The 17,732-nt window shown below is 35.5% G+C and overlaps 1 protein-coding gene across 1 annotated transcript in view; it reads right to left on the bottom strand.

The window, feature by feature from the left end:
• GPC5 (glypican 5) overlaps window positions 1-17,732 on the bottom strand; it is a 713,875-nt gene that overhangs the window by 283,570 nt on the left and 412,573 nt on the right.

The raw sequence follows: 17,732 nt of genomic DNA, 5'->3' as shown, positions 1-17,732 counted from the left end.
AATCTGTTCAAGTAACAATTGGGTTACTTTTTTTCCTCCCTACATTTGGAGGAAGGCTGCAAGATCTGCCTGAAGTCTGGATGCCCTGGGAGAGAAAGTAAGAATATGCAATGACCAGGGTATGGTCAATGCCTCCTACTTCTTTAAAAAGATGGGGTACAAGCAATCTATATAAAGAACATGTGTAATTAAATCATAGATATTCAAAAATAACATATGTGATTAGATTTAGATTGATTTAATTTAATTAAAACCTATTTTGATGGCCCTATGACTGAAAATGACAAAATGAGAAAATATAGTTCATAGGAAGGGAAAAACAGACACATAAAGCCAGCATTGCACTGCTTTAGCACTCTGGAAATGCAGGCACAGGACTGTCTTAAACTTAACTCTTTCAGTTTTGCAGCCAAAAATTCTTACCAAGCTCCTTTAATGTTGGGCAATGAGAAGGCCAGAATCTGAGCTCCATTCTAATAACTTGTCACAGGCAGTTATGCTGGTTTTTGATGGTTATTTTTAACCTTCTAACTTGCTGGCCTTCTGGTCTTTCTTTTCAGTCTGCTGCTCTCTCTTCCACTAATGACTTCAGCTGTTATTTGTGTGAGGAAATAATGTAGGATTTGATTCATGGATATTAAGGCTTCAACAAGAAAGCCTCTGAAATGAAACATTAAATTATGATGGTCTAGCAATTCAAGTAGTGAAAATGAGAATAGCCATTGTTTTCGATCAAGTTTCATACTTAAGAAAAGCTCACGATCTCTGCTATGTGTTTAAAACAGACATAGACATTAAATTCTATGGGGGTATCTGGGGAAACTTCTCACATTAGAGTAGTGCAATATAGGAATGAATATATAGGTAAAGTGTAATGCTGCGCACATTTCGACAGAAACAGATAAATATGAGGTACAGTCCACAATGCTCTTGAGGGAAATCATTGTAGTCATTTAAAAGTAATTAGACACTATACTGAGGAAAACCTGAAGCAAGGACTCAAGCCTGAAAAAAGAAAATAGGTTGTGTGGCTTTTAGAATCAAAATGTCAGCTGAATTAAATGAACATTTAACATGTTTGTTTCCTTCAGGAAGCCCACAGAACTTCACAACATCAGAAGAAGAAAGAAATAACTTCAGAAAAGTAATGACTCTTGCTTTTTTTATATCTCCTCTTCATTGTGTTCAACATCTATGAGGTAGAAGTGAAAATGTGTTCTGTAATTTAACTGGTGAAACAGGGTCATTACCTAAGGATATCTTCCTTTCTGTACATCATATGTAAATTCATTGATGTTCTCTGCAACATTAGAAATAGGGCTCTATTCCTATACTGCCAAAAATAGCTTTCTGCTAGCACCAAAAATTTATAAAATGGGACACTGCTACTTGCCTACCTCCTCAAATGAAAGAAGAAGAGCTCTTGATGAGTAGTAAAAGGGAGAAATTAAAATATCATTTTCTTACCTTGTATCCTGTTCCAGTCTCCTGTTTCTAGTCCAACAAGTATTTGCCTAGATCAAAATTTATAAGAATTGCTACTCAAGTTGCACCATGTTCCATGTGGAGAATTAGCTTTGCACCTACATCTTAATAGTAGATGACCAGGAAACTCCTACTACTGTGTTGAAATTTACTGGTTAGGGACTAAACAGGTGTTAAGGGTTTAAGGTTTTAAATAGGTCTGATCTGGATGGGTTGACAAACAGAATCTGCTGATAATCAACACATGAGCTGTTCCAAATTGTGAAGAATCTTTGAAGACATCTTTAAGGAATAAATGAGGGAAACAAAAATTCTTATTTTTTCACTGTCTTGGAAATGACCGAGATGTTTCTTTTTCTTTCAGATTTCCACACACAGAAAAAATAAACCTTAATCAGAGAATTAAAATGTTTGGCAAAGCTATAAGCAGGTGAGAACAATGATTTATAACAGGAATTACTACATAACCTTGATTACCTACAATTTGCCAAAGTGAAAACTGTGGAGATTTGTAAGTAATTGAGGTTGATAAACTGTCTTCCTCCTCTTCCCCCAACATGTTCTGAATTAAGAGTATACATTAAAAGCAACAAATTGTTTAGAAAGTTAAAAACGCCAGTTGTAACTTATTTGTATAGGACAGATTTTTCATTTTGAGTAACACCTTCCTCCGCAAATCCTTAAAATGATTTCCATGGAATTATGGTGGATTAAATGACTTTTCAGGGTAAGACTGGCAGAACTAGGTCCTAAGAGATTTCCTGTGCTACACTGTGATCCCTGAAGAGAAGGAGTAGGAATTACACTACTAAAATTATTAAAGCTAAACAGGATTTATCATTTAATATATACTTTAAGAAACATTCCCACATCGGCATGGGGACAGACAAGACAATTTAGAACTACGTATTTTTCTCATGTCTAATTCATTTGATACTTTCAACTCAATCCTTGTCAAAGGTATTGCTGTTTAATTTTATTTTTAAATCCAAGAAAGTATAATTATGTCCATTACTGGCATATATTAAAATTATCAGCTCATACAATAAACCCATTTATAGATGGGTTGGGTTTTTCTGATTGCTTGTTCTCATTTGGGTTTTTGTGGGGTGAGTTGTTGGGGGCAGGGAGACAGGAGAGTATAAAACCATGGACCATGTGATGGAAAAAATTAGAAACTGGAAAATTATACTGTGATTTATTTCATGAAAAGAAAATCTAACTCCTCATACACTGAAAATGAGACATTTGAGACACTGAACAAAGTGAATTTGCTTAATAGATCACATCAATAGAGAAATAGCAAATGAAATAACTTGATACCCCATCCACTGTAAATATTTTCAGTGTTCAGTAGCTTTCATTTCCTTTTATCTTATCTGCTTCTGCAGTACACAGTTTCTTACTGAAATATTACAGTATTAAAAAATTATTCAAAATGCTTTCTGTAAGATTTTTTAGGAGAACAAGTAAAGCATTGTAAGTGTGCATGAAGAGCACTGTGGGGACCTTTGAAACTATAAATACTCTACCAAATTGTCTGTGGTCCTGATTTCATTCATATTTCTTCATGATTATAGTTAAAAGACAGAACAAAATATACCTTGCAACCTGAGATATCTGCAAACATCAAGTCTATGAACCTAGGTGATCTAAAATTCCCTTATTCTTGCCTTCTCTTATTTTCCTTTATGTTACTGCTTTTGTTTTGCTTTGTTTTGGGGTTTTTGTTGTCACTGTTTAAATTAGCCTATTAGTGTTTGGGACTCTATTATGGTTTTTGTCTCTGGTTACATCTGATATAAAACCATGCATAATGTATAACAACATACTAAATCACATTTAAATGCAAGACGGTGTTAAAGGGCAGCATTTCTGGAACCACTGTAAACTGGAGGGTGTTGCTTACTGAGTTCAGTGGTGTGACTGAAGAAGTGGAATCTGTGCCTGTGAGGAGCAAGAAGACTGGCATGTTAAAGGGCAAATCCTTCTTCAATGAATAAAATGACAATGAAGAAGCACAAAGAAGCCTAACTAGGAAAAGCTAACCTCAAATTACTTTTCCTTTTACTTCAGTTTCCTTCATTCACCTTGGTCCAGCTCTGTTTTCCAAACAATCACAATAATTATATCTAACTGAGGGAGATTTGTATAATACAGTTCAAAAACATGATGTATGAAATAATTTCCTCTTGCACAAGAAGAAACTGTTCAGAAAACCCCAAGAGTTAGTGCATCATCCAGCTAGTAATATAGGTAAAATATTGCCTATAATCACAACTGTATGCCAGCTGGTATATGTTCAGAATCACTGTTACTGCATGCAAATCAGTCGTTATCATATAAACACACTCCTGAGTATGCAATTTCCTCATCTGCATGGACAAACTGGGGTCTCAAACATACAAAGCAATTTTTTTTCAAAGTGCATATTGGGTTCTCACACCTGCTTGAATCTCTGACCTTCTTTAGAGACCTATTTCTTTCTTTTTATAGCCTCTGCATTTGTTCATTTTATTCTCACTGCTCATTACTTATATACTTTCTCTAGGTGTCTGTTTCTGGTTTTTATTTTTCTATGCTTGTTTCTCTTGCTTGTTTATTTTTGCATCTCCTTTCTAAGAGCTCTGCCATCCCATGTAGCTTCTACTGATTGTGCTTCCTACTTTCTGTTAAGCATTGCTTGAGGCAAGTGGGATACCATGTGGCTGTGAGATGTTTTAGAGGTAGTAGCCAGAGCCCAGGCTATGGGAGGTCTTGCCCCAGGCTGCCCTGTTCCCAGGACTTATTCCGGCTCCTCCTGCACCTCCAAGGCATGTGATTCTCTTACCCTCTCCTGACATCCACTTCCTCCCAAAAGCCTATTATTCTTCTCCAAAACTTGCCCTTCTCTGAAACCTGCCCAATAGACGATAGTGACGTTTTTCAGTTCAGTTTCCCAGTACCAAGCTGCTCAAATGGTGTAGGCACAGAGGCAGGGTCTTGGTTCAAGCTGTTCTACTCAAGGAAATGAGAAGGAAGAATTAGCTGGATCAAAGACCTGGTGGAAAGATTTATGAAAGCCATACAGGGCTGAGAAACTGTGATCATAGTAACATCAACCAGTCACCAATCTTCCCATGTGTTTAGCTGCTTATGCAGAAAGTGTATGTCTTTTTTTTGGACCACAAACACTTTGTCCTCCTTCCCTTGGACAAAGTCATCAAAATAGGCACAGGGTTATTGCTACCTTAATCTAGATCCATCTTGTCCCTTTATGCATGAGCACGTTATGCCTATATATATGGTGTCCCCGACTTCACCAGTAAAGGTTTGCCACAGCAGTAAGAGAGCTGGTTTTTTTTAAGATTAATTAATCTATTTCTGAGGAAGTAATACAAAGAGAAGAGCTGATAGTTATTCCAATGACATATATGTGTTTCCCCAGAAAAAAAGCTGTTATTCTTTCTGCAATCTATTACTATACTTTTTCTTTTGAAATTAAGTTAAACAAACTATACCTAAAATACTTTTCCATAGGTTAATGAACTAAAAACAAGTGCAAAGTGGCCTAAGTTGTACTGTAACATAGTACTATTTCAGTAATAAAATTAAAATCCTGGCAAGGGGAGGGATGAGTAAAGGCAAAAATTATCTTTGGAGAAATTATGCAGAAATTGGGGAGAAAAGTAAATTTTAAAACCTGTGAGGAGAGTCACTAAGCAGATGTGAATTGCCTCTATCTTATATGTACCTTTTTCTACATACCTATGTCTTTGTGTCACTCTGATCATCAGTGTCCTTTGGACTGTACTTTGAAATATGTGGACAGAAACAGTAATGAAGTATTACTGAGAGGAATGCTTTGTACCAGTCCTGTGATTGATCATATATATCACAACAAGCTCAAATCATCTGCCAGTAATGAGGTTTCCCAAACCTCATGCTTTCAGGAATAGAGACATGGAAAAATTAAAGGAAATTAGTTCTGTTTCTACTTCCAAGACTGAGTAATAGGATATCCAAATTCTCCCACCCGGCATCAAACAGATTTGCAACTTTATGGCTCATTTCCCCTCATCTTTCTTTGCTTCTCCACTCAGACACCTTACTGACCACACAGTTCCCTCCAGAACTCCCTCCTGGCACTGTTCTCATTTTTCTTTTCTTTCTATTTTTAGTTTTATTTGCCTTTAGAGTACCTATTTGGAATGAGTACATATTGATTAATACAATAGCGTGCCTTCCAGAAACCAGAAGAAAACCAGCAAAACGTGTGAGAGAAAAGCAGAGTAGTTAGGACAAAACTAGGGTTGTAAACAACTGGCAATGTATAACATGTACCACACTCTAGAATCCAAACAGGTTATTAACTCTGTAGCTTAATAAAAAAATTAACATAATTCTGAAATACTAAGCATGGGTGGTCATGGGATATGATAGCCTCTTTTATTTAGGCATTGAGAATACAAATCACAGCCTCTCTGTTAGGTAGCTTCACCCTTGTCCAAATTAAAAGGTCAGTCAAGTTTTGATAATATGTCATCCAGGATGATATAAATGCATGTCTCATGTTAAAATAGCCTTTCCTACCATGAAAACATGCCCTAAGTTAGCCAAGGTACCATCTATAAAAAGTTTTTTTCTTATGTCCCATAAAGGCAAGAACTACAGACATTCATGTTGTGGTATTCTGACCAAGCAGGCAGATGTAAAGACTTCTAAGAAATCTCATTATATAGGATAACAATTTATTTATGGTCGAAACATGCAAGAAGGTTAATGATTAGGAAAAATAATTATAAGGAAACAATATAAGGAAAGTAATCATTTAAGCAAAGGTGTTGCTGCAGTTTGGAAGAGCATTAAGTTCATAGCCTTGGCCTACAGTCCTTGGTCTGCTACCTTTACAAATGTCTTAGGAATTCCTTTAAAGGATTTTCATCATGAATAAAATTATAATGAAATTGTTCACACTGCTGTAGTTAACATTGCATCAGCAGTTTTACTGCAACCCTTGGTTTCACGGGTTCATAACTCTATGGTAAACATGTGCTTCAGACTGAAGCTTGGCATACCAAAGAGCAATCATGAAAACAGTAATTCAAGTATCAAGACAAATGTGTTCATTCAGTTTCAAGTTTTGAAAGGAAAGGAGTTCAGATAAGCATGGTAGTCTAAAAATTATTTTACTCTTTGAAAACTAAGAAATATGTTAAGTTTTAGTGTGCCTTTTTATGGTTGTCCTGGTTTTTAATGAAAACAGGTTCATCATGACAGACTGATGGTATTTCAAAATTTTCAGAAGTATTTTAAGTTGTCCATAGTCCTCTACACATGTCCCCAGCTTCATGTCAGCAAAATTCTGCAGTGATTTTTAGCCTGTTAATAAATGCCCATGTGTTCAAAGTGTATTTTTTCAAGGCTGACCATAACAGCTTTAAGTGTCAATTGTATATTTTGGTCAATTATCCATAAAATATGATTAATAACACTAAGTAAAGGCAGAGATAAAGATGTAATGCTTTATAGAAGGAATAATGGCTTTTCAAAATTAATACTATTGTTTTGCCATACTGCTCCTCACAGAGCTGCTAAAGCTTCATCATATAATAACTGTACCCTACACCAAAACACAGATGAGATCTCAGCATAAATAAAGTCAATAATTACCTTAAAAGGAGTTAGATATGGCCTTGAACACTCACTGAATCTGAGAAGTGGATGCCTTGGCTGCACTAGAAGGCTTCCACTGGGCAGGAGATGAAGATAAAGGGTCTGGTCCTATTCCATACTCTCTGACAACTATTAAATATTAACTATTTCTGTGGCAAAGAACACAATTTGCCAAAGCAAAACGCATAGTAACTTCTCTGTTGTGGTCAGTAGCACTGGGGAGCTTCTTTCAGAGTGATGCACCTCTGTCCTCCTGTTAATGTGAAAGCCCAGTGAGTCTGTAGCTCTTACTTAAGCGCTTGCTACCACAGACCTGTGTCTGCTGCTGGACTTCAGATGTGCTCCAAGCTTTTTTTTGCCCACAGTTCAAAGTCCCATATCCTGTGTGTGGGACACTCACTTCTGTTGAGATGCCATATCACAACACACTAGTCATTGCATCCTCAACTAGTTTTACATTGCACTGTCCCCAAAGAAATAAGGGGCTTCACAATTACAAACTGGCTCCTTTTAGTTTATTTATGCATTGTATAAGAGCAAAGAATATTTTAGGCACCTCACAAATGTTGAAGAAGGGACATTGTTTAGAGTAATTCTTAATTTCAGGCTACTTTATAAGTTTCCATTTAAACTATTGCATTAAACTAACTGTTCAAAAATCACCCAAAAGAAAGGCCACAATACTTTCTTTCTGCTAGCAATACAGACAAAAAAAAAGTCGTAAAATACAAAGTTAAAAGGACACTACCAGGATAAATGTCATATTTTTAAAGTGGATGTCATTTCCTTTGCTACTAATAACATTAGATTTATAAGACTGAGAAAGGAAAAGGTAATTTAATTTTCACCCTTTGTGTTGTCCATTGCCAAAGGTCAGTCTCTTCACAGTGCAGTTGCTACCTGCATCTGAGAGTATGTGAATCAGCTCACAACCAACTCCACCAAAAGAAACAAAGAAAAATAGCATTAAAAAAATCTAATGACAGAATTTATAAGTGACAGAAAAGATGCCATTTTGTGAAGCATTGAGCTTTGGAGTGATACTAAGCAAGCATACTGAGTGCAGGGCAACATCCACAAGGAACGAGCAGAGTTACGTATTTACTAATAACAAAATAAGGCAAATTGCCAAGTTTTCCACCTCAGCAGAGCTACTACAGTAGAAGAGCTACTAGAGCGAAAGAAATCTTCCTTTTTCCCACAGCAGCTGGACGTCTCCAGACAGTTTAGAAATCCTGGATTAATGATTACTAATTCACCCTAGACTATCTTCTCTGGTTACGAAAAATGCATTTGGGGCTGAAAGAAATCTTGTTACTATCTAGCTACTTATAATTATTAGTGTTACAGTACATAGGTGATACTAAATACAAAGAAAATAGTTCACTTTGTTGTTCAGTGCTTAAGTAGTAACCTTGAAGAGAGCAACTAAAATCTATTATAGCAACCAGTAAATGTGTCTTATGCCTCAGATCATTGTCCAGAAGTGTTAAGCTACCATAATATTAAATATTCCTTTTTCCACTGAAGAGTTAAGGCAGTCACTACAAGTAGCAGGAAAGATGACAGCACGACAAGACAGTTGTGAGAGCTCTTGGCAGCAAGTGCACTTGGCTACAAAATGGAAAGAATGAATACAGAGAGACCAATGCCGCTGGAGTGCAGCAAGAGTACATATGCAAGGCACAGACACATCAAAGTTGTTTACAAATTTGTTGCAAAGCATAGCTGGATACAGCCAAAACCAGAGGCATCAGAACAGAGCAAATCCTAATACAAGAATACAGAAGATAAAGCACTGCGCTAAGCAGGTGACAAACTAGAAGTCCTGTGTTCCATATAGTTTCTTGACTTTTCTACAGAGCATTAACGTTTCTAGTAATAAATATATCTACAATAAGACACTATTGGAGAGCATGGGCTTTTCAGTTCAGTTGAACAGACCCTTAGATTAATATACTTAAAATGTGATCAGATTTTTAGAACTTTATTAAATGTTATCAGACTTCTCCTTACAATAATATACAGAAAATTGGTGAGCTATAAAAAGTTTTGAGAATAGCAATACAGGTGGAATCATATCAACAAATCCAAACAAAGTTTCATGAAGAAACACTGAAGTTCCAAAGGAAAAAAATACATAATTATATTTAAGTTGATAAGCTTTTTTCTTACAGGTGACTAGAAAATATTCAGGACAAAGGAACAAGATTCCCAGGTTAATTGCTGGCTAGTTAAAAATGAGAGTTCTTCACAATAAAGCGAGCAAAGCCATAATCTCCACTCTCCTCACATTCTTCACACAAAAACTAGTCCGATTCCTGTGGGTTACAGGTCACTGAAGTTGTTCTGACCCATAACAATGCTATAGACTTCCTCGGAAGGGATGAGGGGCTTCATGCCTTTATTCATTTGATAGGATCATTGAGAAATTCTGTGACCAGCCCCAAGCAGGTGGGGCTGGAGGACTTCTGTTAAGTGCTTGGGTGTTAAAGAGCACCTAAGTGAATACCTCACTTTAAAACAGAACACTCAAGGAAGGTGCCAAGACTTCGACTTAGAACAATACCCTCAGAGCAATGGCTTATGAAAGAGTAAGTTACATCCATCCAGAAAAAGACACTGTAGCAAACATTTGAAACTACAATAAAAATTAAGCTTCTATCCAAAAAACCCGCTCTGATTCTAAACACAGAGTCCAATTGCTGGTTACAGAGCAACAGCTAAAGAAATCTGACTACAGTGTAAATGACACTTATAAATGTTCTTTGTCTCCTAATGTCATAGTATGAAATTATGGTCTGAGATTTTGCATTTAGATAGAGATTTCAATAGAAAAGAAATTTCTAAATAGAAAAATAATATATTGCTGCTTTGTAAAACTTAATACAAAAATTTTTTGAGACAGTAGAAGTTAATCATATCTATGTAACTAGAGAAACAATTTCACTACAGGCTAAGTTTTGCATTCAACAAAAACTAAGTTAAAAAATACATGAAAGTAAATTAAATCCTGTGGAAAAATAAACACATTTTAAAAGATTATTTCTTTCACAGTTCAATTAATTCATGTTACTAAAGAAGGCATGTTTCTTTCTACTGTTTCCATTGAGCATCCTAACTCTTAAGTATGAGACAGATGTTTTCTTTGAGGAACTGTTTTAGATAGTAAATAGTCTGCAGGTAATGGACAGGTCAAGTCTGTAGAAGCCCCTCAGTGGTTGAAAACATTTTTCTACATTTGTAATATTAATGCCTAGTTTATCCTTGCAAAGAAGTAAAGACTATGTTTCCTGTTAAGTTAGAAATCTCTTTTTCAATCAACTATGTGATCATTTTGAGTTCTGAGCATGGACTGGCATTGTCCAGAATAAGAAATAGAACAGACTGGATATGATTGATTAGGTTCTTGTAACAGTTGTACTTACTGGAACAGACAGAATATATGCATCTTTAGACTGGGAAACTAGTCATGAAAAATTATACTAAAAGTGTGAAGAAAATGACATGCAGTAATTATTATACTACGTGATACAACCTTGAGATATTAATAATCTTCCATCCGTTTACTTATGTTCTTAGAAATTTCCTCATGATGTACTAGAGATTCAGCTCTCCAGTGTTGCTAAGAAAATTCACATAAACAGTGAGTTCTCAAAGGACTTCTCAGATGTTGGTAATGAAAACTTGGCAAGCATGCCCACTATCATAGTTCAGTAAAATAAATACAAACATTTTCTAAAAAAAAAAAAATAAATAAAAAAGTCATGTGCACAGTTATGTAATGCATTGCATGCAAGGTATTAGAGTCATTATTTTTAAAAACCAAGAATTGTCTTTGGCCAAAACACATAGGCTGACACAGTAGACAGTGCATTTAAAGCAGGTAGTTTTCACCAACATCAACTCCTTTGACAAAAAAAACCCAAAACAGTCATATGTACTGCTAACTTCGCCATACATTTGGAAGTCCAAATCTCCCAAGTCTTTTCTAAAAATGAATTTATATGTTACATATCTATAATCTGTGTTTATCAGTCAAACTCAACCTTTTCACAGGTTAAACTTTTATTAGATTCTTTTGGTTCATCAGAAATTACAATATATTATTTCCTGTGCTTTCTATTATTTTGCTGTACAGTACCTGTTAATTCACAAAAAAGTTTTCAGAAATAAATTAGATTCCTTTCCTGAAAAGCAAATAACGATTAGGCACATAATTATCTCTGAAGATGTAGTCTGAAAGAATCCTAATTTCCATGAAGAAAACCAAAAACTTGAGCATTTAAGAATCAAGAGAAATTTGGTTAAAGTGCCTAAGTTATTTTTTGAAAATCAGGTTTATTCCTGAGGATGGATTTTCATGTGAATATATTTAGATATCTTCTAGTTTTCTGAATGATCTAGAATCTCTGTCTTGTCATCATAGAAAAATAGTTACATATGGAGAGAAATTAATCCTGGTTTTCTTAATTACATAAGTTTTGATCAAGAAAACTTTACTTGGAGTTATCCAATTTTCTTGATAGACTATAAAGTGAATATAGATTACTCTAGATTTAAGAAATAACTTTTAAAGTGAGACAAATCCCACCTTATATCACTTATATTCATTGTTTGAACATGAAAAGAATAAAGAAGAGGTTTGCACATCTTTCACACTTGAACTGAAGGTTAATTATACATAAACTGGCTAATAATAAAATTTGGAGCATGTATTTCAGTTATATATTTGGAAAAAGGATTAATAAAAAGGTTGGTAAATGAAAAAAAATCAAATTTATCTCTGAGTATAAATACTTTGGACTGTTTATAGTGTAATGCATTGCAACTTTGGACATTATTTCTACAACACAGGGAAAAGGTCTTTCTCCATATTGTAGGCATTCATAAAGGCATAGTATCTTAAAGTGTTATCTCCTGCAGCTACACAGGTGTCAAGAGTGACATAACACATGGCCTTATTTCCTTTGTAAGCCAAATAAAAACTGCAAGAAAATTCTTTTCCCTGTAGCCAAAGACATAGTATAACATTAGGTAGGATCTTAAGTCACCCGTTAATAACCTGTGCTTCATTATTAATACAAAAATATCGTGCAATAAGAATGTGTTGAGCTCATGCAAAGTAGGTCAGAATTCTTCTTGTGAGACAAAGGGCCTTACAAGCTAAGTAGTAGGCAAGAAGAATTGATTAGAAATGTCATTGGATTGGATTTTAGAGATTAAATGTGTAGTATTTGTAACTAGTGTGTATAGGTATAAATATCTGTCAATGTATTTGTGGTGGGTTGACCTCAGCCAACAGCCAAACACCCTCCAAGACTCTCACTCACTCCCCCTTCCCATGGGATGGAGAGAAAATAGAAGGCAAGAAGGCTCAGGGTTCAAGGCAATGACAGTATGTAACACTGGTTTCTTTGAACACACTGTCTGGACAAGTCTACATGAGTCTCTAATCAGTAAACCCATTTTTTTCTTATTTCAAATTTTAGGCGACCCACTCATTATTGACAGGAATGACAACAACTAAAAAATGGAAGCGCCATCAGTAAGAACAGTGGCAAATACTAAGCTATTTGACAGCCAGAAAATTCTGTTCTAGGAAGGATTTATTTTTATTTTATTCAGAAATATTTCTTTTACATGAAAAGTAGATTTTGAAATATATTTACATCATTTTGGTTTCTTTGCAAGTTAATGGTGCTTTAAGAGCTTGGTAAAAATTTAAAAAAATGTAACCAGTTTGTTCAAAGACAAGGATTTTAGAAAAGAATCTTGACAGATATTAAGCAGCAAATAGAAAACTCTCTATAATAGAATCTGAGACAATTATTATACTAGTGATTGAATAACCTGTCCATTTACACTTTTAAAGGATAAAGAGAAAAGAATTTTACAAGCTGAACACTCTTAGATATTAAATGTAGCAGATTAGGTCAAGATCTCCCCTTTCAGACTCCAAAACACTCTAAGGCAAATGCTCCATCTTATTCATATTTAAATTATACGGGTTCATAGCAACCTCAGAAAAATCAGAATTAAGGGGGTTTTTTAATGTTTGCAAAATGCAGGTTACATCAGGGTCCTTAAGTGTACTAAGTCTACAGGTCAGCATGACTCCAAATGACAAGCAATCTATTTATACCAAGCTTTGCAAATGAAAATATATACTTCTGTCACTGACTTCAGTTTGTCGTATTTTTCTAAGTCTGCTGTTACATAATCTTTCCTTTTGCACTAGCACCTGTAGCTAAAACCCATTATGCTATACTCCAGGCAAAATAGAAACAAATACAAACAAAATATGACTCTTTCTTCAAAAAGCCTACTAAAAATTTTTCTTGAGTTGTGTCTTTAGGTTTAAGAATGAAACATAGAATTTATAAAGTCTTGCACAAAAACAAGAGTACTGTTTGTCACATCACATTTCTATAATGTAATCCATAGCTCCTAAAAACAGAAGGAGGTAAAAACCTAAAATAAAAATATGAAAATTTCCCCATTTATGATTTTTGTGTTTCTGATATCCAAATACAAAATACTTACATAACTAAATTTATGTTTATTTATAGATTTGTATGTATTAGTTTATATATTTAATAATTTAACAGAATTTATTTAATCATTATTTAATTTCCAGTTTTCTTTTGATGGAATTCTTATGCTTAATTAAAAAAAAAGAAAGAAAGAAAGATTGAGTATATAATGCTCTTCAAGTCATAAGTTATAATAGGACTATTATGTCTGATTACAATTTTGAAAAGTAATGATGTTTCTTTTCAAATAATGTGAGTTGTTTCATATCCATATGGCTTTCATAAATCCTTTCAGATTATCCAGGCTCAAGTAATTGTTTCATTCTAAAAATAAGTTTTCATACTTCTTGATATGATCGTCAACATATTTTTTTTCTCTGGAGTATGATCACTTTAGAAAAATATGTTAGTGGCACTGTATAGTCTGGGATATCATTCAGGTCTGCAATAACATCATTTATTTGAAGACCTTTCTCTGTCATATGGATAGATAATAGAATTTCTGTAGGGATAAAGCTATATAAGAATGTACAAAAATAAGATAAACTTAATTAATTTTCACCTATGCAATTATATTTAGGAGATTGCTGCCTCTCAAACTGATCTATCTGTCTAATACTCTTTGGGCTTGGTGATGGGCAAGAGGATTTTACTATCATACAAACATGTATTCAATCCCACATCTACTAAATATTCAAGATATTAATCTTGAAAGTTCTGGTATAGGGGAAAAAAATCTTTTAAACCCGCTTTGTTACCAAATACGTTTTCTGGATGTTCTTGTGAAAGCATCATCTTCATGTTTTTTAACTATTTAGCACCATGAGCAGGTACAAAAATGCTATATCTTCACTTTCCAAACTTACAGAAATAAAATTCTGCTACTGAAGTTCACTATATGTTTTTTCTAGAGTGATATAATTTAGTTTATCTAATCAAGGATATTTGAAAGGTAGGGTTTTTAGCAGTGGTTCCAGTCCTTTATCTGTTACTTCTGATTAATCTGTAAAGGCTTCTTTCCTTCCTAGGATTCTCTAACTAGCCATGCTTTAGCAAAACAAAAATGGCAGAATGCCAAAAGCATGCCAGTTACCATGAAACAAAGACACGGGGACTTAGATTCAGGAGAAGTCTTTCAATTGGATTTAAGAATAAGGGCTATTTTGTTAAGAGTAAGCTGGGACATAGAAAAGGAGGTTATCGACAAGGAAGGTAGATAAGGAAAAGTCTGGAAAACAGAGTAATTTATTAAGGATAAGGCAGAGTAAGATAATATAAAGGATGAAAGATTTTGAAGCATTAGGTGATTCATAGAAGTTTAAAGTAGAAAATATGATTCAATACCATGGGAGTACAAGATTTGTACTGATTTACTGTACTTGAAAGAAAACGAAGGGGTAACAGAGAAGGCAGTACATTTATTTCATTTTTATTTTGAATGTGTTCCTGTATGCATGCACAACAGTCTCTGAAGGACCAACATGACTACATTCACAGATACTGGAATTAAAGATGAGATGGTGAGCTCCATAGAGTCCATAGCAATAGCTTATGTTCGGACTAGAATGCTGTTCACAACATTGAAGTACATTGCCTCACTTGTACCAGTACTGTGTTGCACATCCTGTGTTAAATAAATGGACTGAAAATGCCCAAACAAATAAATAAAAAAGGAAAGGCTAAGAGACCTGATAATGCTGGTTGATTAACTTCTGAAGACACTTTCTTATGGGGTGGGGCAGAGAAAAGTTATTGCATTCTCTAGAAACAGCAAAGATTCCTCCTGAAAAGCCAGAATTTCTAGTCTTTGGAACCATTCCTTATTGGTAGCATATCCACATGGAAGATTTCTTCTTGATTTATAAAAGATGATGAGTCAGAGGAAGAATGTTTCTGAAACTAGTCTAGGTTCAAAACAAGTTGTAGTATCTTGTAATTGGGAAGGGCTTAGAGACTACACTGACAAATACCTGCTGAGACTCAGCTGGGAAGTGATAACGTGTCAAGCTCCTAAAACTCAATTGTGGCTTATAAATTTCACTAAAGGAAAATATGTACACTGATTTGGTTAAAAAAAAATCCACCACTTACTTAATTTAACCTCTTCTGTTTCTGCATTTTCCTTCATAGGCATTTCATTTCAATTATTCACCAAGGAAATATCAGCTCTTAATTTTATAGGCAATGAATGATAACACTTGTGCAAGTGAAGATTTGGAAATCTCTCCAGATCTGCTCAGAAAAGATAAAAATAAATCTAAAATGTATTATTCAAGACTGTATTTCTTTAATTATGTACGTTAGTCAAGTACATACCACACTGCATTTGAGGGATTTGGTTGGGTTTGGATTTGAGTAGGAAATTCACTAGCAGGAACAGTCATTTCACTGAAATAGAATATTGTGTGGCCTTAGTATTTCCTCGTATCCATTTTTACCCATTCTCATTTCTAATGATGTCATCTGAATGTGATTTTTCTCTGATCATCTTTCTGCTATGGGAGAGTTTAAAAACATATCGGTAGCTTCTGTTTGGAAGCTAAACTATACACTGGGCTTTTTTTGGTCCTGTGAAGAGGTGATGGAGAGCATGCCTTAGTATACTTCAAATATTTTTATTTTAAGCACTGCATACATACACTGGGATAAATATAATTTTATCTTCAACTGAGAGAATTGCACTAAGCACATACTTCCATTGAAAAGTTCTCTTTAATTGCAACCCAGAGCAAAATTACAAACCATGCATTCATTCCTATCAATCTTTGAGCTTTCAAATTATCCATATAAACATTGTAGCTAACTGTAGAAGATAAGTGAAGATCATTATATTCACTAAGGGAGTAAATAGCTAAAATTTTATACAGGTGGTGTGGTCTAACCCCGGCCAGCAGACACAGCCCCACACAGCCACTTGCTCACTCCCCCTGGTGAGACCAGGGAGAGAATGGAAAGAGTAAAACTGCCAAAACTCATGGCTTGAGATAAAGACAGTTTAACAGGGAAAGCAAAAGCTGTGTGCTCAAGCAAAGCAAACCAAGGAATTCATTCACTGCTTCCCGTAGGCAGGCAGGTGTTCAGCCATCTCCAGGAAAGCAGGGCTCCAGCACACGTGACAGTTACTTGGGAAGACAAATGCCATCACTCCGAACATCCCCACTTCCTCCTTCTTCACCTCCCCCCAGATTTTATCACTGAGCACAACTTCATATGGTATGGGATGTCCCTCCGGTCAGTTGGGGTCAGCTGTCCAAGGTGTATTGCCTCCCAACCTATTGTGTATCCCCAGCCTACTTGCTGGTGGGGCAAGGTGAGAAACAGAAAATGCCTTGACACTGTGCAAGTGCTTCTCAACAATAGCTAAAACATGGGTGTGCTATCAATATTGATTTGGTCACAAATCCAAAACAGCCCCGTAAAAGCTACTATGAAGAAAATTAACTGTATCCCAGCCAAAACCAGTATAAAAGGTAACTTTTTTTATTCTGGTCAGGGGAGAGAATTGTTAGAGGGAAATACGCAGTTCTAGTTTGATCCTTCAGTAGCATAGGTCTTACTGGCATCACAGAATTGTAGAATCATAGAATGGTTTTGGTTGGAAGGGACCTTAAAGACCGTCTAGTTCCAACCCCCCCGCCATGGGCAAGGAGACACCTTCCACCAGACCAGGTTGCTCAAAGCCCCATCCAGCCTGGCCTTGAACACTGCCAGGGATGAGGCACCCACAGCTTCTCTAGGCAGCCTGTTTCAGTGTCTCACCACCCTCACAGTAAGGAATTTTTTCCTAATATCCACTCCAAATCTACCCTCTTTCAGTTTAAAACTATTATTCCTTGTCCTATTACTACACTCACTCATAAAGAGTCACTCCCCATCTTTCCTGTAGGCCCCCTTTAAGTACTGGCAGGCTGCTATAAGGTCTCCCCAGAGCCTCCTCTTCTCCAAGCTGAACAACTCAACTCTCTCACCCTGTCCTCACAGGGGAGGCGTACCAGATCCTTGATCATCTTCATGGCCCTCCTCTGGACCCAGTCCAACAGGTCCATTTCTTTCTTA

Source organism: Haliaeetus leucocephalus, unplaced genomic scaffold (assembly GCF_000737465.1).
Source record: "Haliaeetus leucocephalus isolate CR32 unplaced genomic scaffold, Haliaeetus_leucocephalus-4.0 Scaffold784, whole genome shotgun sequence".
NCBI lineage: Eukaryota > Metazoa > Chordata > Aves > Accipitriformes > Accipitridae > Haliaeetus > Haliaeetus leucocephalus.
This window is presented reverse-complemented; position numbering and strand designations above follow the sequence as displayed.